Source organism: Geotrypetes seraphini, chromosome 5 (assembly GCF_902459505.1).
Source record: "Geotrypetes seraphini chromosome 5, aGeoSer1.1, whole genome shotgun sequence".
NCBI classification, from domain to species: domain Eukaryota; kingdom Metazoa; phylum Chordata; class Amphibia; order Gymnophiona; family Dermophiidae; genus Geotrypetes; species Geotrypetes seraphini.
The window spans coordinates 4,925,310-4,945,328 of NC_047088.1; the positions used below are offsets into that span (position 1 = coordinate 4,925,310).

At 46.5% G+C, this 20,019-nt stretch overlaps 1 protein-coding gene across 1 annotated transcript in view; it reads left to right on the forward strand.

The window, feature by feature from the left end:
* The window catches only part of TEX11 (testis expressed 11), a 575,855-nt gene that overhangs the window by 370,403 nt on the left and 185,433 nt on the right, over positions 1-20,019 (forward strand). The window lies entirely within an intron of this gene.

Consider the following 20,019-nt stretch of genomic DNA (forward strand, 5'->3'; position numbering starts at 1 on the left):
GCCAGCATGCGATTTCTCTTATGTACCCACACCATTGCTGCCTCAAGTGCCTTGGGCCGAAACATCATCTGAAGTCGTGCCTGCGTTGTGCTACGCTTCAACCTCGAGCCTTCAATCGTCGCTGTATTTTGGTGGACAAGCTCTTCGAGATGGATTCTTCTTCTGATCCCTTGACTTCAAAGGCGACCTCGGCCTCGACTCCTACCGAGGTTCTCCCTGCTTCTACTGCTTCCACCTCGAGACTCATCAGACCTTCGTCGTTTGCAACAGCTCTTTCTTCGATGACATCTGCTGTATCTTCCCCTGTTCTCTCAGGTCAGATAACTCAGCAGACAGTTCCAGTAGTAATGATTAAAGTGCCTAAGACTTCCAAGTCGAAGCACACTCACAAAGCACACCAAAGCAGGTGGTCCGGTTTCAGACGCGGATCCATCCTTGCCGGCTTCTTTCCAGATCATGTTGGAGAAGCAATTCATTCAGTTCCTTACTAATATGGGACCAAAGCTTCTTCCTCTTATCCAGCCTGGGCATTCAGCAGACTCCCGCGAGGTCGAGCCGCTTCCCCTGCCTCAGTCTGAACTTACACACTCTTTGCAGGGAGCATAGAAACATAGAAAAAAGCAGCAAAAAAGGGCTATAGCCCACCAAGTCTACCCATTCCAAGTATCCCCTCCCCTGAATTTACTCCCTTAAAGATCCCACGTGAGTATCCCATTTTCTCTTAAAATCCGTCACGCTGCTGGCCTTTATCACCTGGAGTGGGAGTCTGTTCCAATGATCCACTACTCTTTCGGTGAAGAAGTACTTCCTGGAGTCGCCATGAAACTTCCCTCACCTGATTTTCAGCGGATGCCCTCTGGTGGTCGAGGGTCCCATGAGCCAGAAGATATCATCTTCTGATTCGATGCGTCCCGTGATGTACTTATATGTTTCAATCATATCTCCCCGTTCTCTTCTTTCCTCAAGTGAGTACAGCCCGCAATTTTTTAAATCTTTCTTCATACGTGAGATCCTTGAGCCCCAAGACCATCCTGGTGGCCGTTCGCTGAACCGACTCGATCCTCAGCATGTCCTTTCGGTTGTGTGGTCTCCAAAACTGAACACAGTACTCCAAGTGAGGCCTCACCATGGCTATGTACAACGGCATCATAACTTCAGGTCTCCTGCTGACGAAACCTCTGCGGATACACCCCATCATTTGTCTTGCCCTGGAGGAAGCCTTCTCCACTTGATTGGCAACCTTCATGTCCTCACTAATGATCACCCCTAGGTCGCATTCCGCCATGGTCCTAACCAAGGTCTCACCATTTAGTACATAAGTTCTACGCAGGTTTCTCTTACCCAGGTGCATTATCTTGCATTTTTTAGCATTGAAACCTAGCTGCCAAGTAGTTGACCATTGTTCCAGCAACAGTAGGTCGTATGTCATATTATCAGGTAATAAGCTTTTGCCTACTATGTTGCAAAGTTTGGCGGCGTCGTCGAACAGTGATACCCTTCCTCTAAGTCCTTGCGTCATATCTCTTATGAATAAGTTAAATAGAATCGGGCCCAGGACCGAGCCCTGCGGCACTCCACTGATCACATCCGATGCTTCGGATGGGGTACCGTTCACCACCACCTTCTTAAGTCTACCGCTCAGCCAATCCCCAACCCATGTAGTTAGAGTGTCTCCTAATCCTATCGATTTCAGCTTGTTCAGTAATCTTCGATGAGGAACGCTATCAAATGCTTTACTGAAGTCCAAATATACCACGTCCAGTGACTCTCTGGCGTCCAGTTGTCTAGTAACCCAGTCAATAAAGCTAATCAGATTAGATTGGCAGGATCTACCCTGGGTGAATCCGTGTTGGTGTGGATCACGCAGTTTTTCTTCGTCTAGGATTGTGTCAAGATTCTGTTTGATCAGTGTTTCCATGAGTTTACACACTATAGACGTGAGACTCACTGGTCTGTAGTTTGCTGTCTCTGTCCTGCAGCCCTTTTTGTGGAGTGGGATTACGTTGGCGATTTTCCAGTCCAAGGGGACCCTTCCTGTGCTTAGGGAAAGATTGAAAAGAACAGATAATGGTTCTGCCAGGACTTCCCTTAACTCCCTGAGCATTCTGGGGTGTAGGTTATCCGGTCCCATGGCTTTGTTTACTTTGAGTCTTGATAGTTCGTCATAGATGCTACTGGGCGTAAATTCGAAATCTTGAAACGGGTCTTTCTGGTTATCTCCCGTCTGCAGCTGTGGACCAGCTCCCGGCGCTTCGTGGGTGAACACTGAACAGAAGTATTTGTTTAGTAGTTCTGCCTTCTCAGAATCTGATTCCGCAAAGTTACTGTCCGATTGCTTCAGGTGTACTATCCCATCTTTGTTTCTTTTCCTGTCACTAATATAGCTGAAGAAAGATTTATCCCCTTTCTTAATTTTCTGTGCTAGCTCTTCCTCCATTCGGAGTTTGGCTTCTGACTGCTGTTTTGACAGCTTTAGATCTGTCTAGATAGTCCTCTTTCGCCCCCTCTCTGCCTAAATGTTTGTAGGTGATAAATGCGTCTTTTTTCTGTTTAACTAGGTTTGAAATTTCTTTACTGAACCATTGGGGTCTTTTGTTTCTCCTGCGTTTACTTACTGTCTTTATGTATCGGTCTGTTGCTTCGTGTAGGATGGACTTCAGAGACGACCACATATCCTCCACATTGTCAGATATTGCTTGTTTATGTAGCTCCTGATGGACAAAATCTCCCATGCGGTTGAAGTCTGTGCCTCTAAAGTTGAGAACCCTTGTTGCTGTGTTTGTCTTAGGGAAACCTTTCTTGAGGTTGAGCCATACCATATTATGGTCGCTGGAGGCCAGTGTGTCTCCTACTGAGACTTCCGTGACGCTATCTCCGTTGGTGAGAACTAGGTCTAGTAACGCCTGGTCCCTGTGAGTGTCTGGTCTGGCATCCAGGCACGTATAGCAAGGAGCAGAATCTTTGCAAGTGCCTCTGAAGGAGTCCAAGTCACCATATTCCTTTGATGCCTTTTTTCCTGCCGAAGCTTCATCTTCGACCCCGGCTGCCTCGACGTCCTTGAGTCCTTCTCGAGGCAAAGCATTGGCAGATCAGCTATCTTTCTTATCTTTTCTTCGACAGATGGCTGTGGACTTGGATCGTCAAATAAATACTGGCTCCAAATACTCTAAAGAGTATCTAGAAGTCATGCATCTTCCTCAACCTCCGGCAGAGTCACTTAAGCTTCCTCTTCATAAGCTTTTGAATCAGACTTTTGGTCGATGCATGGAAACACCTTTTTCCATTTCCATACCAGCTGTTCCAGGAAAATTGGACTCTAGGTATAAAACTGTGCATCGCAAAGGGTTTGACAACTCACAGTTATCTCATCAATCTCTGCTTGTCGAGTCCTCCTTGAAGAGGTCCCATCCTTCCAAGGTTTATGCCACAGTTCCTCCTGGAAGGGAAGGGAAAATGATGAACAAATTTGGACATCGCATCTATCAAAATGCCATGATGTCCTCTAAAGTCCTCAATTATAATTTTCAGTTTATTACTTATTTTGAATTCCTCATTTCTCTCTTACCAAAGTTCTTGACTTATTTGGATACTCAAAAGCACTTTGAATTTCAAGAAGTCGTGGCTTCTTTATCTCAACTCAGATTACATCTCCTCCAGTCATCTTATGATGCCTTCGAGTTGTCTGTCCGAGCAGCTGCTTGCTCTGTAGCTATGAGTTGTCTTGCCTGGCTTCGTACCATTGACATGGACCCTAATCTTCAAGACCGCTTGGCTAATGTCCCTTGTGAAGGCAATGACCTCTTCAATGAATCCATCGAGGCAGCCACCAAAAATTTGTCTGACCATGAAAAATCCTTTGCTTCTATTGTCAGATCTAAGCCAAAGCTGGCTCCTGCTAAACCTGCATGCCCTGCTTCTATCTATCAAAGGCGTTTTACTCCGAGGACAGCCCCTTATAATCATCCTCTTAAGAAACAGCAGCCTCAGAAGCAACAAAAACCTCTGTTGCACCTAAGGCAACTCAGCCTTTTTGACTGTTTACAACAGAGCATAACCTCCACCGTTCTGACTCTGCCTTCCTTTCCTCCTATAGGAGGTCATCTCCATCTCTTTTACCCTCGATGGACAACAATCACATACGACCTCTGGGTACTGACCATTATCAGGGAAGGATACTCTCTTCATTTCACTCAGGTTCCACCAGAGCTTCCTCCAAGAGAGTATCCTTCCAATCCATCCCAGACCGCCCTTCTTCTTCAGGAAGCTCAAGCTCTGCTTCGTCTCCATGCCATCGAACCAGTTCCCTTGGAACAGCAGAACAGGGGGTTTTACTCCCGTTACTTCCTTGTTCTAAAGAAGACGGGCGATCTGCGGCCCATTCTGGATCTCAGGGCTCTCAAAAATTTCTAGTCAAAGAAAAGTTTTGAATGTTGTCCCTGGCATCCCTTTATCCCCTCCTCAAGCAGAACGACCGGTTATGCTCTCTGAATCCCAAGGAGGCCTACACTCATATCCCCATTCATCCTGCCTCCTGTTCATATCTCAGATTTCGGGTGGGGAATCTGCATTATCAATACAGAGTACTACCCTTCGGCCTGGCCTCGTCTCCCAGAGTGTTCACCAAGTGCCTGGTAGTGGTGGCAGCATCTCTAAGGAATCATTGTCTTCAGGTATTTCCCTACCTCGATGACTGGCTCATCAAAGATTCCACATCTCAAGGGGTTATTGTAGCGATCCAACGGACTACCTGGTTCCTCCAAAGTTTGGAATTCGAAATCAACTTTCCCAAATCTCAGCTTCAGCCCTGTCAGAATCTACAATTCATTGGAGCTGTTCTGGACACTGTCCAACTCAGAGCATTCCTTCCACAACAACAACTGGAAGCTCTTCTTCAATTCTGTCATACAGTGTCTTCCCGCTCTTCCATCTTAGCGAGACACATGATGGTACTTCTGGGTCACATGGCCTCCACAGTACACTTGACTCTTTTTGCCAGACTTCACCTCAGAATTCCTCAGTGGATCCTGGCATCTCAATGGACGCAAGTTTGCGACCCTCTTTCTCGACACATATCAGTCACTCCTTCATTGAAGCAGTCTCTCAGTTGGTGGATGCTCTCTTCCAATCTTTCCAAAGGTTTGCTTTTTCAAACGCCTCCCCATCAGAAGGTCCTCACGACAGACTCTTCGACCTACACTTTGGATGCTCATCTCGATGGTCTCCGTACTCAATGACTCTGGACCAGTACGGATCGTCAGTGTCATATCAATCTGTTGGAACTCAGAGCGATCCTCAAAGCTCTCAACGCTTTTCAACATCTGATTCACGACCAGGTAGTCCTCATTCGGACGGACAACCAAGTCTCCATGTATTATTTCAACAAACAGGGAGGGACGGGATCTGCCTCCCTTTGTCAAGAAGCTCTGAAGGTTTGGGACTGGGCAATCCGCCACAACACCTTCCTCAAAGCTGTCTACATTCAAGGGGCGAAGAACTGCTTGGCGGACAACTTGAGTCGTCTACTGCAACCTCACAAATGGACACTCCATTCCTCGCCTCTTCACCACATTTTTTCACAATGGGGAACGCCTCAGATAGACCTCTTTGCAGCTCCCCACAACTACAAACTGCCTCAGTTCTGCTCCAGGATATACTCTCCTCTTCACCTCGAGGCAGATGCTTTTCTTCTGGAATGGACGAATCTCTTCCTATATGCATTCCCTCCATTCCCTCTCATTCTCAAGACTCTGGTTAAGTTGAAGAACGATCATGCCACCATGATTCTGATTGCTCCTCAGATGCTGAGACAACCTTGGTACTCCCTTCTACTTCAACTCAGCAGCAGGGAGCCATACCTTCTACCAGTTTTTCCTTCTCTGCTTACACAGAGTCAAGGATCTCTACTTCATCCCAACCTGCAGTCTCTACACCTGACAGCTTGGTACCTCTCTACATAATCCCTCTTCAGTTTTCTCCATCTGTAAGAGATGTGTTAGAAGCTTCTAGGAAGCCTACTACTAGACAATGCTATCACCAAAAATGGACTAGATTTTCTACATGGTGTTTTTCTCATGATAAGGAACCTCATTCCTCCTTATCTTCTGTTTTGGATTACCTTTTGCACTTATCCACTTCTGGCCTCAAGTCTACATCGATCCAAGTCCATCTCAGTGCAATTGCGGCTTTCCATTAGCATATTGAAGGGAAACCACTCTCTGCTCATCCGGTGGTTTCCAGATTCATGAAAGGACTTTTCAATCTCAAACCTCCTCTCAAACCGCCTCCAGTGGTTGGGGACCTCAATGTTGTCCTTGCTCAATTGATGAAGCCTCCATTTGAACCATTGGATAAGGCTCATCTGAAGTATCTCACTTGGAAAGTGGTGTTTCTCATAGTCAGGGAGCTGCAAGCTTTAGTTGCTGATCCACCATTCACAGTGTTCCATCATGACAAGGTGGTTCTTCGTACTCATGCTAAATTCCTACTTAAAGTGGTCTAGGAATTTCATCTCAACCAATCCATTGTTCTTCCAGTGTTTTTTCCAAAGCCTCATTCTCATCCTGGAGAAGTTGCTCTTCACACTCTGGACTGTAAATTTGCTTTGGCCTTCTATTTGGAACGCACCAAACCACACAGAACTGCTCCTCAATTTTTTTGTCTCCTTCGATCCAAATAAGTTGGGACATCCTATTTCTAAGCGTACCATCTCCAACTGGATGACGACTTGTATCTCATTCTGCTATGCTCAGGCTGGATTACCCCTACACAGTAGAGTCACAGCCCATAAAGTTAGAGCAATGGCAGCTTCAATTGCTTTCCTCAGATCTACTCCTATTGAGGAAATTTGTAAGGCTGCTACTTGGTCCTCGGTTCATACCTTCACTTCTCACTATTGTGTGGATACTTTCTCCAGACGGGATGGACAGTTTGGCCAAACAGTATTACAAAATTTATTCTCCTAAATTGCCAACACTCCCACCATCCCATTCTGGTTAGCTTAGAGGTCACCCATATGTGAGAATAGGCTGCCTGCTTGTCCTGGGATAAAGCACATTTACTTACCATAACAGGTGTTATCCAGGGACAGCAGGCAGCTGTTCTCACAATCCACCCACCTCCCCTGGTTGGCTTCTCTGCTAGCTATCTGAACTGAGGAGATGCGTCCTACGCTGGGCAGGAAGGCACTCGCACATGTACGTTGCGGGCGACTCAAAACTTTGAGTTTCTTCAAGCAAGTCTGCTTGTGAGGTGTCCGCATCCGGGCTTTGTCGATGACGTCACCCAGCTGCCTGTTGTCCCTGGATAACACCTGTTATGGTAAGTAACTGCTTTTTCAGAGGACAAGCAGGCAATTTTAATCTCACATGTGTGTGATGTCATGTATGGATCCCTGGTGCAGATGCTTGAAAAAGTGTTATACTTATTTAAGAGCTCAAGGCAGCACCCTATTTTGAATGTGCCAGTGCCTTCCCATTGGACTCGCGAGTGCTGGACCAGTAGCTGATGAAAGCTCCGTTTGACCCACTAGATTCCTGTGCACTGACGTACTTGACTTGGAAGTTTGATGGCAAAGTCAGTGGGCTTCAGAACCTAGTAGTAGATCCACCTTACACTACATTCAATCACAACAGAATAGTTTTCTGAACATACCCAAGTTCCAATCTAAGGTAGTGTCAGAGTTCTTTCTAAACCAGTCAATTATCCCACCAACATTTTTTCCCGAACCTCACACCCATCTTAGCGAAAGCATACTGCATACCTTAGACCATAAGTGAACACTGACCTTTATGTTGATCAGGCTAGGCACCAATAAGATGGGAGTTGCCATCAGTAAATGCCGGTTTTGGCAGAGAGCTGTGCTATTTTGCCTGTGGCCTCAGATGACCTTCCTCCTGTCTTAGAGAGACAAGAACAGGTTTGAAATGTGTCTCCTGCCTTGGCAGTGAATTCTTCTTTACCTCCGAGAGGGGAGGGATTGCCAATGATTTTGTTTTAGCCATGTACAAGGCTTTCTTACAGACGGTTGGGGTCCTGCTTCTTCCTTGGGAGTCTCTAGTTTTGGGGGGAGATTTTGCTTTCCATGTCTACCCCCATGCAGCCCCCCTCGGCGTTGGCTCCTGCCCAGTCCCTCTCAGTCTTTGTCCAAGCAGGCGGCTCTTGAGGGATGAGGATTTTTTGTTTATAGATGCGTTTTCGCCTGATGAAGATTTGGACCCTTTGTTGGATCACCAAATACTCTCAGAGGAATGGATGATGCAGAAATGTGTTTTTCAGAGACGCCGACTGGTGAGGATGCGTCAGTGGTGCACAATTTTTCACCAGAAAGAGCTGAAGGAGCTTATCCTTCCGGTTTCGTCAGTTTTACGCTTTGAAGAGGATGCAAAAGACCCCCGCTTTGGGGGATCCAGTCGGCCTCCCGTTCTTTTCCTAAGCATCAGGATATTCGGTATGTAGTGCACACGCAGTGGAAGATGCTGGATGCGCCTTTTTGCCTGGTGCAGTTCACAGCCCGGCTTTATCCCATTCATTATGGGGATAGGGATACCTTTAAGTCTCCTGTGGTTGATGCAGTGGTCTCGGCTATCACGCATAGGCATATGGTGCCGGTTTAAGGCAATTTGGCCTTGCGGGACTCTCAGGATCGTAAGTTGGAGTCTCTTAAGCAAAGTTTTGACGTAGCTGTCTTGGAGGTCTAGATGGCAATTTGTGGCAGTCTGGTAATCTGTGCTTGTTTCTGGTGGTCCGAACAAGTCCTTGACAGAGAGACTGGTGACTGGTCCTTGGTAGATCAGGAAGTGACTAAGATCGGCACTTCTTATGCTATGTATGATCTGTTGCTGGCTTCGGCCAAGTCCATGGCTCTTGGAATGGCTTCTCACTGTACCCTGTGGTTTCAGGATTGGTCGGTGGATGCGGCATCTAAGGCTAAGCTTAGTAAGTTTCCTTTTTGAGGAGGAGTTGGACAGGTTGGTTCAGGCCTTGACAGACTCTAATGTGCCCTGTCTTCCTGAGGACAATCCTTGCTAGGCTTCGCGAGGTGGCATTACCTGGGGGTGTTTGCCTGATTTTTGTCAGGGGTGGCTTTTTTTCTCCCAGGGGCTGTTTCGGCGCATGCAGTTCTTTTGGGTGCCCACCTGAGGGGGTATTGTGACTCCTCAGGGGGTCCCTCTGCAAGCCTAGCCCTTCCCCTGGTGGGATCCCGTTTGTGGGATTTTTACCGGGGGTGGGCCGAGATCACAATGGATCAGTGGGCCTTGGAAGTGATTTGGGACGGATATGCTCTGGAGTTTTCCCGGCCTTTGACGGATTGTTTCTTCTCTTCCCTTTGTCAGGTGGCTTGGAAGAAGCGAGTTTTTCAGCAGATGCTGCAAAGGTTGTTCGATCTGAAAGCGGTGGTTCCAGTGCCACCTCAGGAGTTGCACACCGGCAGATATTCAATTTATTTTGCGAAAGAGAGTTATTTTCGGCCCATTTTAGATCTGAAAGATGTCAACAGGGCACTACGGGTTCCTTCTTTTTGTATGGAGATCCTGAGATCCGTCATTCTTGCCATCCAGCCAGAGGAATTTCTGACTTTGCTCGACCTGATGGAGGCTTACCTTCATGTTCCGATTTGGGCCTCCCATCAGCGGTTCCTTCGCTTTGTGATTTTGGGAAAGCACTATCAGTCTTGGTATAGCCACGGCTCTGCGGACTTTCACCGAGATTATGGTGGTAGTTGCGGCGGCCTTACGCAAAGAGGGTATTCTGGTGCATCTCTATCTGGATGACTGGTTGATTTGGGTGAAGTCTTTTCAGGAGAGCTCCCAGGTTATGACTCGGGTTGTGGAGTTCCTACATTCGCTGGGATGGGTGCTCAACTTTGTCCAAAAGCCAGTTGACTGTCTCAGTGCATGGAGTATCTGGGGGTTCATTTTGACACCAGCTTGGGGAGTCTTTCTTCCAGAGGTCCAAGTGGTCAAGTTGCAATCTCAGATTCGCTTCCTGATGGCTTGTCGGTGTCCTCGGACATAGGATTGTCTCCAGATCTTGGGGTTGATGGCATCCTCTCTGGACATGATCAGATGGGCTCAGGCTCACATGCACCCTCTTCAGTATGCTCTTCTGTGGCGGTGGTTGCCTCAGATGCATGATCTAGACTTTCCCGTTCCTCTTCGGGGGTTAGTTGATTGCAACCTCCGCTAGTGGCTTCACTCTTCCAGTCTGGCTCAGACAGTGAATCTGGATCAGCTTCAGTGGACAGTAATTTTTATGGACGCCAGTCTCCTCAGTTGGGAAGTTCAATGTCTCGGTCGCTTGGCTCAGGGCAGCTGGTTGCTGGAGGAAGTGGCCTGGTCAATCAATGTTCTGGAAACCAGAGCTATCCGGTTGGCATTACTAGCTTTCCAGTCGTTGCTGGATGGCAAATCAGTTCGGGTTCTCTCAGACAATGCCACAGCGGTGGCTTATGTCAATCATCAGGGGGGAACCAAGAGTCATCTGGTGGCGTAAGAGGCATCTCTGCTCATGGTTTGGGCAGAGACTCATCTTCTGGACATCTCGACTTCCCACATAGCGGGAGTGGAGAATATCAAGATGGACTTCCTCAATTGTCATATGCTGGATCCCGGTGAGTTGTGTCTCAGTCCTGCAGCCTTTGAGTTGATTGTGCAGGTCTGGGGCCGGCCAGTTATGGACGTGACGGTCATGAGTGTCAACGCCAAAGCACCGAGGTTCTTCAGTCAGCGCAGGGATTACCAAGCCAAGGGGCTGGATGCCCTGGTGCAGCGTTGGCCGACGGACAGCCTTCTGTATGTTTTTCCCCCATGGCTGAAGGTAGATAGAGTCATTCTTTGCATTGCTGAACACACAGGCCGCGTGACCCTGATGGCTCCGATTTGGCCCAGGTGCCCATGGTATGCAGATCTGGTTTGTCTTCTCATGGCAGATTCTCTGCCACTGCCCCTCTTGCCTGACCTTCTGACTCAGGGTCCCATTCCAGTGTTCGATCTGGGTCCCTTTTAGCTTGGCTCTTGAAAGGGAACAGCTAATTAAGAAAGGTTATTCAAATAAGGTGATCTCCACCCTTTTGGGTTCTCTGAGACTTTCCACCTCTCAGGCCTATGTGCGAGTTTGGTGTCTTTAAGGAGTGGTGTTCCACACATGGCATGGTTTCTTTTCGTACTTCTTTTTTTCTCACATCTTGGAATTCTTGCAGGATGGCCTGGACAGGGGCCTAGGCTGGTCCTCCCTCTGGGTCCAGCTTGTGGCTTTGTCTTCGTCTTCTTTTCATGGCTTGTTGCATGGTTGGCATTTGGCATCTTCACCAGATATGGTTCGTTTCTTGAGAGCAGAAAAATTGCTCCGACCCCCAGTACGTCCTTCAGTTCCAGCCAGGGATCTCAGTCTGGTTCTCTCGGTGCTTGTTCGGCCTACTTTGGAGCCTCTGGACTCCTGCACGTTGAAGGATCTTATTCTTAAGGCGGTGTTCCTGGTGGCCATTACTTCCGTGAGATGTGTTTCCTCATGTAGTCCTCCCTTCCTGGAGTTCTCTAGGGTGTGGGTCGTACTGTGACCAGAACCCTCCTTTCTGCCAAAGTTGGTTTCACCTTTTCATGTGTCCTCCTAATTTTGGGTAGTCAGGATGGCTCTTTGGAGCAGAGGCAGTTGCGCAAATTAGATGTCCATTGTGTCCTTCGCGTTTATTTTCAGCGGACCCAGGAGTTTCGTCAGACGGATCGTCTTTTTGTACTTTTAGCCGGTCCTCGTAAGGAGGACAATGCTTCCAAGGCTACCGTTGCGTGTTGGATCAAGGAGAGTATCGCTTGGGTGTACCTTAATCAGAAGAAGCCTGTTCCGGATTGTCTCAAAGCTCATTCCACTCGGGGGCAGGCTGCTTCTTGGGTTGAGTCTTCTCTTGTGCCTCTGGTGGATATCTGTAAGGCAGCTGTTTGGTCTTCTCTCCATTCCTTTGTTTGCCATTACCTTGTGGATGTTCAGGCGTGTCAGGACGTGGTGTTTGGTGAGCATGTTCTTGTGGTGGCCCTTCGGGGGTCCCACCCATAAAGGGTACTGCTTTGGTACGTCCCATCAGTTCTGTACTGATCTGGAGGGACTATAAAGAAGGAGAAATTAGGTTCTTATCTGCTAATTTTCTTTCTTTTAGTCCCAAAACACTGTGGAGAGGATGATGTTCAAGATGCAGGCTTTATTAAAAATACAATCCAATAATCCACAAGAAGAAATATCTAGGACCCAAAGCATTGGGGACTATGGACCGAACATGGTCCATGTTTCAACAAAACTGTCTTCCTCAGGGGTCCTTAGAGGTCCTGATACAAAAACTTGTGGATCAGAGGCTAAAAGCAATCCTAGCATCTAATAACTATGATTTGGGTTATTCCCACTGTGCATCACTATGCATTTGTCCACATTAAATTTCATCTGCCATTCAGATGCCCAGTCTTCCAGTTTCCTAAGGTCTGCCTCCAATTTTTCACAATCTGCATGTGTTTTAACAACTTTGAACAGTTTAGTGTCATCTGCAAATTAATCACCTCACTCATTCCAATTTCCAGATCATTTATAAATAAGTTAAATAGCACCGGTCCCAGTACAGATCCCTGCAGCACTCCACTTTTTACACTCCTCCACTGAGAGAAATGCCCATTTAACCCTACCCTCTGTTTTCTATTTGATAACCAATTGCGATGGGGTAATTGATCGATGGAATGGTCTTCCACGTCAGGTAGTCGAGGCCAGAACCACGCTCGAGTTCAAGGGATGATGGGACAGACAGGTGGGGTTGCTCCAGAGGAATGCTTAAAAGATGGATTCCCAAAGGAGGGAGGGAGGAGGGAGGGTTCTTGAGTGGGCAGACTTGTTGGGCTGTTGGCCCTTTTCTGCCGTCATACTCTATGTTTCAATGTAACTGAACATTGCCTCCCATCCCATAACTCTTTAATTTTTTATGGAGCCTCTCATGAGAAACTTTGTCATAAGCTTTCTGAAAATCTAGATACACTACATCAACTGGCTCACCTTTATCCACATGTTTATTCACACCTTCAAAGAAGTCAAGAAACTTGGTGAGGCAAGATCTGTTATGGCTGAACCCATGATGACTCTGTCCCATTAAATCATATTTGTCTACATGTTCCATAATTTCATTTTTTATAATCATTTCTACCATTTTGCCCGGCACCGGCTTACCAGTCTGTAATTTCCCGGATCTCCCCTGGAGCCCTTTTTAAAAATCGGCGTAACATTGGCCACCCTCCAATCTTCCGGTACTACAAACGATTTTAGTGACAGGTTACAGAACACTAACAGGTCTCGGTTAGGGCATTGGTCTTTGACCTGGGGGCCGCCTGGTGAGCAGACTGTTGGGCGCGATGGACCACTGGTCTGACCAAGCAGCAGCAATTCTTATTTATTTATTTTGATTTCTATCCCGTTCTCCCAGAAGCTCAGAACAGGTTACAAGTAGACATTCACAATTATTTGAAAATAGACTAGTCATGACAACAAATAGGTTACAGTAGACAATAACAGAGCTTATTCTAAAGACCAGACTGGTCATAGCGAAGAGTAATAGGAGAAGTACATTATGTTCTTAGCAATTTCATGTTTGAGTTATTTTAGTACCCTGGCAATTTATCACTTTTTAATTTTTTGATTTGGCTCAGTACATCTTCCAGATTCACTGAGATTTCTTTCAGTTCCTCCGCATCATCACCATTGAAAACCATTTCCAGTTCAGGTAGATCTCTTACATCTTCCTCCGTAAAGACCGAAGCAAAGAATTCATTCAGTCTTTCCGCTATGGCCTTATCCTCCCTGAGCGCCCCTTTCGCTCCTTGATCATCCAACGGTCCCACAGATTCCCTCACAAGTTTTCAGCTTCTGATGTACCTAAAAAATTGCTATGAGTTTTTGCCTCTTTTGCAAGTTTCTCTTCGTATTCTTTCTTAGCTGTCTTTATCAGTGCTTTGCATCTAACTTGCCAGTGCTTGTGTTTCCTCTTATTTTCTTCATTTGGATCCTTTTCCCATTCTTTAAAGGATGCTTTTTTGGCTCTAATAGCCTCTTTCACTTCACCTTTAAACCACGCTGGCTCTCGTTTCCTCTTCTTTCCACCTATGTGGAATACATCTGGTCTAGGCTTCCACGACAGTATTTTTAAATAACATCCACACCTGGTTTACAGTCCTAACCTTTGCAACTGATCTTTTTAGCTTCTTTTTAACCATTTTCCTAATTTTATTACGTAGACAAACATGATTTAATGAGACAGAGTCAACATGGGTTCAGCAGAGGGAGATCTTGCCTCACAAATTTGCTTGACTTCTTTGAAGGTGTGAATAAACATGGGGATAAAGGTGAGCCGGTTGATATAGTATATCTAGATTTTGATAAAGTTCCTCACAAGAGGCTCCTGAGAAAATTAAAGTGTCATGGGATAGCTGGCAAAGATCAGTTGTGGATTAGGAATTGGTTATCGGATAGAAAATAGAGGGTAGGGTTAAATGGTAATTTTTCTCAGTGGAGAGGGAGTAAACAGTGGAATGCCGCATGGGTCTGTACTGGAACTGGTGCTATTTAACTTCTTTATAAATGATCTAGAAATTGGAACGAGTGATTAAATTAGCAGATGACACTAAACTGATCATAGTTCCTAAAACGCATGTGGATTGTGAAAAATTTCAGACGGACCTTAGGAAATTGGAAGACTGGGCATCCAAATGGGAGCAAGACTCAGGCATAGTAGAAGATGGCAGATAAAGACCCGAATGGTCCATTTAGTCTGCCCAACCTAATTCAATTTAAATTTTTTTTTTTTTTTAAATTTTTTCTTCTTAGCTATTTCTGGGCAAGAATCCAAAGCTTTACCCGGTACTGTGCTTGGGTTCCAACTGCCGAAATCTCTGTTAAGACTTACTCCAGCCCATCTACACCCTCCCAGCCTTTGAAGCCCTCCCCTGCCCATCCTCCACCAAACGGCCATACACAGACACAGACCGTGCAAGTCTGCCCAGTAACTGGCCTAGTTCAATATTTAATATTATTTTCTGATTCTAAATCTTCTGTGTTCATCCCACGCTTCTTTGAACTCAGTCACAGTTTTACTCTCCACCACCTCTCTCGGGAGCACATTCAAGGCATCCACTACCCTCTCCGTAAAGTAGAATTTCCTAACATTGCCCCTGAATCTACCACCCCTCAACCTCAAATTATGTCCTCTGGTTTTACCATTTTCCTTTCTCTGGAAAAGATTTTGTTCTACGTTAATACCCTTCAAGTATTTGAACGTCTGAATCATATTTCCCCTGTCTCTCCTTTCCTCTAGGGTATACATATTCAGGGCTTCCAGTCTCTCCTCATACGTCTTCTGGCGCAAGCCTCCTATCATTTTCGTCGCCCTCCTCTGGCCCGCCTCAAGTCTTCTTACGTCTTTCGCCAGATAAGGTCTCCAAAACTGAACACAATACTCCAAGTGGGGCCTCACCAATGACCTGTACAGGGGCATCAACACCTTCTTCCTTCTACTGACTACGCCTCTCTTTATACAGCCCAGCATCCTTCTGGCAGCAGCCACTGCCTTGTCACACTGTTTTTTCGCCTTTAGATCTTCGGACACTATAAGAACATAAGAACATAAGCAGTGCCTCCGCCGGGTCAGACCATAGGTCCATCCTGCCCAGCAGTCCGCTCCCGCGGCGGCCCAAACAGGTCACGACCTGTCCAAATCACCAGAAGGGGCCCCCATGCCACCTTGGTTTCCTATTGCGTCCTATCTTCCCATCAAAGTCCAAGCCCTCCGGTCTTGCACATGCACGACCTGGTCGGGTTTCTATACTTATTTTCTGGTTAGCTTTCTCAGTATCCCACGATCCCTTTATCCCTCAGGAATCCGTCCAGTCTCTGTTTGAATCCTTGTACCGTACTCTGCCCAATCACGTCCTCCGGTAGCGCATTCCAAGTGTCCACGACCCTTTGGGTGAAAAAAAACTTCCTTGCATTCGTTTTGAACCTATCTCCCTTCAGTTTCTCCGAATGCCCCCTCGTACCTGTTGTCCCCTTCAGCCTGAAGAATCTGTCCCTATCCACCCTCTCTATGCCCCTCATGATCTTGAAGGTCTCTATCATATCACCCCTGAGCCTCCTTTTTTCCAGAGAGAAGAGCCCCAGCCTATCCAACCTCTCGGCATATGGGCAGTGTTCCAGCCCTCTTACCAGTTTCGTTGCTCTCCTTTGGACTCTCTCGAGTACCGCCATGTCCTTCTTGAGGTACGGCGACCAATATTGAACGCAATATTCCAGATGCGGACGCACCATCGCTCGATACAGTGGCAAGATGACTTCCCTCGTCCTGGTTGTTATGCCCCTTTTTATGATGCCCAGCATCCTGTTGGCTTTTTTTGAGGCCGCTGCGCACTGTGCAGATGGCTTCAGTGATGCATCCACCAGCACTCCCAAGTCTCTCTCAAGACTGCTTTCTCCCAACAATGCCCCCCCCAATTTGTAGTTGAACAACGGGTTTTTTTTCCCTATATGCATGACCTTGCATTTTTCCACGTTAAAGCGCATTTGCCATTTGTTCGCCCAGTCTTCCAGCTTGTTTAGGTCCCTTTGCAGGTCCTCACACTCCTCCCTGGAGCTAACCCTGCCGCACAGTTTGGTATCGTCTGCAAATTTTATGACCTCGCACTTTGCCTCCTTTTCCAGATCATTGATAAATATGTTGAAGAGTAACGGCCCCAAGGTCCCTCTCCCTGTCCGTGCATATCAGCTTCTCTCCTCCCAGCATATACGGTTCCTTCCTATTATTAATCCCCAAATGCATTACTCTGCATTTCTTTGCATTGAATTTTAGTTGCCAGGCATTAGACCATTCCTCTAACTTTTGCAGATCCTTTTTCATATTTTCCACTCCCTCTTCGGTGTCTACTCTGTTACAAATCTTGGTATCATCTGCAAAAAGGCACACTTTTCCTTCTAACCCTTCAGCAATGTCACTCACAAACATATTGAACAGGATTGGCCCCAGCACCGAACCCTGAGGGACTCCACTAGTCACCTTTCCTTCCTTTGAGCGACTTCCATTAATCACCACCCTCTGGCGTCTGTCCGACAGCCAGTTTCTGACCCAGTTCACCACTTTGGGTCCTAACTTCAGCCCTTCAAGTTTGTTCAAGAGCCTCCTATGAGGAACTGTATCAAAGGCTTTGCTGAAATCCAAGTAAATTACATCTAGCATATGTCCTCGATCTAGCTCTCTGGTCACCCAATCAAAAAATTCAATCAGGTTCGTTTGGCACGATTTACCTTTTGTAAAGTCATGTTGCCTCGGATCCTGTAACCCATTAGATTCAAGAAAGTACACTATCCTTTCTTTCAGCAACACTTCCATTATTTTTCCAACAACTGAAGTGAGGCTCACCGGCCTGTAGTTTCCTGCTTCATCCCTGTGACCAGTTTTATGAATAGGGACCACATCCGCTCTCCTCCAATCCCCAGGAATCACTCCTGTCTCCAGAAATTTGTTGAACAAGTCTTTAATAGGACTCGCCAGAACCTCTCTGAGCTCCCTTAGTATCCTGGGTTGGATCCCGTCTGGTCCCATCGCTTTGTCCACCTTCAGTTTTTCAAGTTGCTCATAAACACCCTCCTCCGTGAACGGCGCAGAATCTACTCCATTTTCTCGTGTAACTTTGCCAGACAATCTCGGTCCTTCTCCAGGATTTTCTTCTGTGAACACAGAACAGAAGTATTTGTTTAGCACATTTGCTTTCTCCTCATCACTCTCCACATATTTGTTCCCAGCATTTTTTAGCCTAGCAATTCCATTTTTTATCTTCCTCCTTTCACTTATATATCTGAAAAAATTTTTATCTCCCTTTTTTACATTTTTAGCCATTTGTTCTTCCGCCTGTGCCTTCGCCAAATGTATCTCTCTCTTGGCTTCTTTCAGTTTCACCCTGTAGTCCTTTCTGCTCTCCTCTTCTTGGGTTTTTTTATATTTCATGAACGCCAAGGCAAATGGTATTAGAGCCCACTAGGGATCAGGCGATTCTGGACCTGATACTTACCAATGGATAAAGCATCACAGAGGTCTCGGTAGGCGACACGTTGGCCTCAAGTGACCATAAGAACATAAGAATTGCCATTGCTGAGTCAGACCAGTGGTCCATCATGCCCAGCAGTCTGCTCACGCGGCAGCCCTCTGGTCTAAGACCAGCACCCTAACTGAGACTAGCCCTACCAGCGCACGTTCCTGTTCAGCAGAAACTTGTCTAACTTTGTCTTGAATCCTTGGAGGGTGTTTTCCCCTATAACAGCCTCTGGAAGAGTGTTCCAGCTTTCTACGACTCTCTTGGAAAAGAAGAACTTCCTTATGTTTGTATGGAATCTATCCCCTTTCAACTGTAGAGTGCCCTCTTGTTCTCCCTACCTTGGAGAGGGTGAACAATCTGTCCTTATCTACTAATGTTTCGATCATGTCCCCTCTCAATCTCCTCTGTTCGAGGGAGAAGAGGCCCAATTTCTCTAATCTTTCGCTGTACGGCAGCTCCTCCAGCCCCTTAACCATCTTAGTCGCTCTTCTCTGGACCCTTTCGAGTAGTACCGTGTCCTTCTTCATTTATGGTGATCAGTGCTGGACGCAGTACTCCAGGTGAGGGCGTACCATGGCCCGGTACAGCGGTATGATAACCTTCTCTGATCTGTTCATGATCCCCTTTATCATTCCTAGCATTCTGTTTGCCCTTTTTGCTGCCGCTGCATATTGTGTGAACAGCTTCATCGACTTGTCGATCATAACTCCCAAGTCCCTTTCCTGGGAGGTCTCTCCAAGTACCGCCCTGGACATCCTGTGCATGAGATTTTTGTTACCGACATGCATCACTTTACACTTATCCACGTTGAACCTCATCTGCCATGTCGATGCCCATTCCTCGAGCTTGATTATGCCACGTTGCAGATCTTCGCAATCCCCCTGCGTCTTTACTACTCTGAATAACTTCGTATCATCCGCAAATTTAATCACCTCACTCGTCGTACCTATGTCCAGATCATTTATAAAGATGTTAAAGAGCACGGGTCCAAGCACCGAGCCCTGCGGCACCCCACTGGTGACGCTCTTCCAGTCCGAGTATTGTCCATTTACCCCCACTCTCTGTTTCCTATTCTCCAGCCAGTTTTTAAACCACGTGAGTGTTTCACCCTCAATTCCATGGCTTGCAATTTTCCGAAGTAGTCGTTCATACGGAACCTTGTCGAATGCCTTCTGAAAATCCAGATATAGAATGTCGACCAGATCGCCCTTGTCTATCTGTCTGTTTACTTCCTCAAAGAAGTGCAGCAAGTTCGTCAAACACAATCTGCCTTTGCTAAAACTGTGCTGACTGGTCCTCATCAACCCGTTTCCATCAAGGTGATCAATGATGTTGTCCTTTATGTAATGTAATGTAATGTAATGTAATGTAATTTATTTCTTATATACCGCTACATCCGTTAGGTTCTAAGCGGTTTACAGAAAATATACATTAAGATTAGAAATAAGAAAGGTACTTGAAAAATTCCCTTACTGTCCCGAAGGCTCACAATCTAACTAAAGTACCTGGAGGGTAATAGAGAAGTGAAAAGTAGAGTTAGAGGAAAAATAAAAATAATAGATCAGTGACTCTACTATCTTTCCTGGTAATGAGGTCAGACTCACCGGTCTTTAGTTCCCCAGATCTCCCCTCGAACCTTTCTTGAAGATCGGTGTAACATTTGCCACGTTCCAGTCTTCCGGAATCTTTCCCGATTTGATCAACAGATTGGCTATTAGTTGAAGCAGTTCAGCTATGGTCCCTTTCAGTTCCTTGATGACCCTCGGATGGATGCCATCCGGTCCTGGGGATTTATTGCTCTTAAGCCTATCAATCTGCCTACATACCTCTAGACTGACCGTCAATCCTGTCAGCTTTCCGTCTTCATTTCCAGCATATAGCCTGATAGGTTCCGGTATGCTGTGTACATCTTCTTCGGTAAATA